Source organism: Cololabis saira, chromosome 8 (assembly GCF_033807715.1).
Source record: "Cololabis saira isolate AMF1-May2022 chromosome 8, fColSai1.1, whole genome shotgun sequence".
Taxonomy (NCBI): Eukaryota; Metazoa; Chordata; class Actinopteri; order Beloniformes; family Belonidae; genus Cololabis; species Cololabis saira.
The window spans coordinates 9,224,317-9,228,916 of NC_084594.1; positions in this window are offsets into that span (position 1 = coordinate 9,224,317).

Genomic DNA, 4,600 nt, shown 5'->3' on the forward strand with positions numbered 1-4,600 from the left:
ATACTATATAGAATATTTTGAAGAATTGTGCAGTGAGGATATTGTATTAAGTGATTGAAAACATCACTGTTTTGTAACTGCAATGACTCAGTTACACTGGTGCTTTTGTTTTCACTCTCAAAAGACAGACATGGTAAGTTAATATAAATGCAACACAACATGGTATTACTGGGATAGAAATGCAAAGTTAAACTTAAAAATAATCATAGATATAACATTACAGAGTAGGTGCATGTGCTAAATCATGAATTTATGCTCATTTAGACCTGTTGTAATGTTAATTTGTTGCGGACTACTGTAAATGGTAAATGGCTCTTTTAATATCAAAGGTTGCAAACCTCTGCACTAGAGTTGATCAGCCGAAAATTAATATTGAATGATTAATACTGTACTCAAAGAGGCACATAATAAAAGTCTGATTAAAGATATAATAACATGTAATAGCTGAGAAGTACTTTATAAGTTCCCTGGGGAAAATGTAATTTTGCTTGGCCCACAGCCTACTGTATGTATGACAAATTCTTGAAATAAAGACTAACTCTACTTTTCTGCTTTGTGGTCTTTGCATAATTAGATTTAAACAGTGTATTCCAACTGTAAACTGCAACGACATTACCATTTTCCTTTAACAAACCCACCCTCTACCGATATCAGTCTACATTCCCTAATGAGTAACGTACCATGTGCTGCAGGGCTGCCAGTCATACAAGTGTTCCGTCTTTCCCTGTCAGGCAAAAAACAAAACAAACATTGTACATCTGTGTTACTTGGAATAGATATCCTCTGTTTAGTTTTTTAGATGAATGATAAAAGCAATAAAAGCCCTTGCTTTTAAGTGAAATTTAACTTACAGTAGTTCTGTTTTAGACATAATTGTAAATGTCATGCTGTATTGAACAATAGCTCAACATTGTCATCCAGTTATTTATTTGTATTGTCCTACCTCTCTCTTCCTTGTCTGTAGAATTCCTTGCACTGGGAACGTTTCCAACTGGTTATGAGGGCATTCTGTAATTGTACGGAATATATTATTCATACATATGTGGAGAACATACATAGTGCTTTTCCTTTCGTGCTCAATTCAGATACACAAACCTTTTTGCTGTGCGGCATGAGCATTATTACTCTACCTATTCTTCTTACTTCGGAGTCACAGAAATCTGAAGGTCAGCACATGGTTTCATGGTTAGCTTAGACTTCGGGATACACACCTTTAATTTTTTTCAATCTTTTATGTCGACCCTGCTGCTGCTGCATATTTGGGCCATTTTGTGGTGGTTCCAGGATGGCTGAGGCCCGGTTTGGTGGTGGTGGAGAGTCTTCTCTCTCCGGCTTGATAAAGATTTCCTCTTCTTTAGGCTTTAGTTGATTATTTGCTTGTGTCGGGGTGTGGTCCTGTTCTTTGGGCGGTGGGTCATTTTGCTGTGTCGGGGTTTGGTCCTCTTCTTGGGGTGGTGGCAGTGTGTCCTCAACTTGGTCTGAACCTTGGCTTGTCCAACCTACACATGGACATAGAACACACACAAACAATATGCAATATACAATAAAGTATGCCACAAAAGTGTAAAAAAAAAAAAAAGGGCAAACACCAATCAAGCTGGACTGTATAACAAGATGGATGCAGTGACAGGTTTCTGAAGGACACTGGGGCCAAGCCAGAGAAAAGCTGAGTGTTCTCCACTCAACTGCTGTTTCGCCTGAAACTGGATTGTAACTGAAGACCTGTCAATCACTGGAAACTACCCTGTTCTATATTATGTCCCCATAACGATGCAATCCATAACCTCGCCCAATCATCACATGCTGTTGTCAAGACCACATGCGAGATGATAAGTCATCGAGGAGGCAGGAGTAGCAGTTAATAAAGATAAATAAAATAATATAAAGAACAGTTGTGGTCTCTTTCCTACATGTCACAGAGAAGGAAGTATGGTCTGTCTATCCCGGGGGTCGGCAACCCGCGGCTCTTTAGCGCCACCCTAGTGGCTCCTGGAGCTTTTTCAAAAATGTTTGACCTTTTTTTTCTGTTTTTTTTAAATCTTTTTTCTCTTCTTTTTTTTTAACTTTTTTTTTGCTTTTTTGCCTTTTTCACTTTTTTTCCCCTTTCCTTTTTAATCTTGACATTTCAACTTTTTCTCTACATTTTGACTTTTTTCTCGACATTTCGACTTTTTTCTCGAGATTGTACTTCAACATTAATCTCGACATTTCAACTTTTTTCTCAACATTTCGACTTTTTTCTCAACATTTCGACTTTTTTCTCGAAATTTTGACTTTTTTCCTCGACATTTCGACTTTTTTCTCGACATTTCGCTTTTCGCCATTTGATTTATTTCTAAGCCATATACAAGACTTTCCATTTTTTGCGGCTCCAGACATATTTGTTTTTTGTGTTTTTGGTCCAATATGGCTCTTTCAACATTTTGGGTTGCCGACCCCTGGTCTATCCTAACATTAGCTACAAGGTTCGGTATATGCAAACAGAGGGTCTGGTGGACCACTCTGTCTTCCTATTGGTCAACATAAAAGAAAACCGCGGTAAAAGAAAATACATTCTGACATGCTAGACTTTGTGCATGGTGAACATGAAGTGCCCCAGAAGAAGGCTGGTCTTACTGCTATGAGTGGGCTGTTACTCAGCTCTATTTTAACAAGAACAAGTGTTGTTTATGGTTTTAAGAATTTCAACATGATATGGTGAATATAAGCTTTTACACAGAAGAGTGCCTTGGATCCATTTTTGAAACATATTTCTTATTTTTTTCTAAACAATGGGACTCTACGGCTCCTTAGAGGTCGGACAAACCTACAGTAGAACCGGAGGTAGTGGCAAATACAGTGGGTTTACAGTCCTGAGTGACTGAAAAATCTAAATTAACATGGGTAAATCTGGATGAGCAAATTGGGACTAATGGCGCTTTTATACTAGTACCTACTCAGCGTGACTCGCCTCGACTCGCCCCTGTTTTGCGCTTTTCCACTAGGGGTCGAGGCGGGTGGAGGCGTGCCGAGTAGATACACTGGGGGGCAGTGGTAAAGCTTCCCACATATTGGATTTGACTGTTGGGTGTGACGTAGTAACATTTTCAGTCTCAACGCTGTGCCATCTTGATGGATTTAAACATTTTTAAATAATTAAAAAAAAGAGTAAGAAGATAGAAATGAGTAATTTCACAACATAGGAGGTCACATTATCCCCCTAATACCTCCTACCTAAGTCTTTGCTTTTTGGAAATATACAGGACAAATTGACAACAGAAATTGTACAACTGACAGTCAATGTGTACTGTATGCATGCATGTGCATTCCATGCATATGAAATAAATGCAATCTCACCTTCAACCATCTTTTTATAGATGCCATCAATATCGTCTGCACATTTTTTGGCGGCCGGGCCGAGGTGGGCGTGCACTGGAAGCATAACCGTGGTCTTGCAGGTCTTGTCTCTCTTGTTCTTGGGGTGCCCAATCAGCAACATTGGCTTCAGACCAAGTACATGCAACTTCTCAAGCTGGAAAAATATTTGTTGAGAGATCAATTAGATTAACGTTCATTAACGTTGTTCGCTTAGCAACAACGCTGAGAACGGCCAATGAGCTTCAGCGAGCAGCTCAAGAACGGGACACTTTGATGAATCGTTCATTACAGTCTCATATATAATCGATGGTGGCATGTCATTTTATAAGAATCTTTTTGCCCAGAAGAAAAAAAGAAGGTTGAATATGGAGAATGAGCAGAATAGCGAAATCTAGTGTTTCAAGATCGCAGTCGCAACAACAAAAAATAATTCCAGCAGTCGGGTTGCCATGACATGAGGCAGCGTGTATGTTTTATCGTGAAAGTCTGTTGTTGTGTCTCTTGACACTGGTGTGTTTTTAGCCTCTTAAAACACTGCTAGTTGACTATGGCTTTGATTTGCCTCTGCTGCGGCTCGCTGTGCACCCCAATGCAGCTTGGGAGGTATGAGACGCTGTGCCAATAATCCGCCGACGTTGGGTGCTGTGTGTAACGACAACGGAGATGCGGATTTTGTGTCTGTGTGTAAAGCCTTGTTCACACTACACTATTTTGCCCAAATCAGCCGCTTACGAACTGGTCGGCGACTCTCCTGGGGATCCTAATAAACTCATAAACTCCTCCCCCAAATCAGGGGGAGCTGGTCGTCCGCTCGGCAAGCCTGGGTCGTTATGGGTCTGTGTACTTCACGGCCATCCGTTTTTTGTTTTGAAATGACAAAATAAAAATAGAGAAATAATCCAAAATAATCCGTTTCACGTTTTCTGTTTTGATAATAAAAAACGGAAAACTGATCGTTATCCATTATCCGTTATCCGATTTCATTAATGTGTTTGAAAATCGAAATTGGGAATTAAAACAGGTCCGTGTATCTTTTGGTCATTGGATTTTTCCGTCATGAGTGGGAATCAAAAAACAAAAAACGATTGGTTTATTTGATTTTCCTTTTAAAACAAAAAACAAATATTGAATTACACTGCATTTTTTCTTTTTCTGTGTTAATATGACTTAACAAAGATTCAAAATACGCTTTTATTTTCGTTTTCTATTTCATATAAGAAAAATGAAATTACTAGTAAACAGG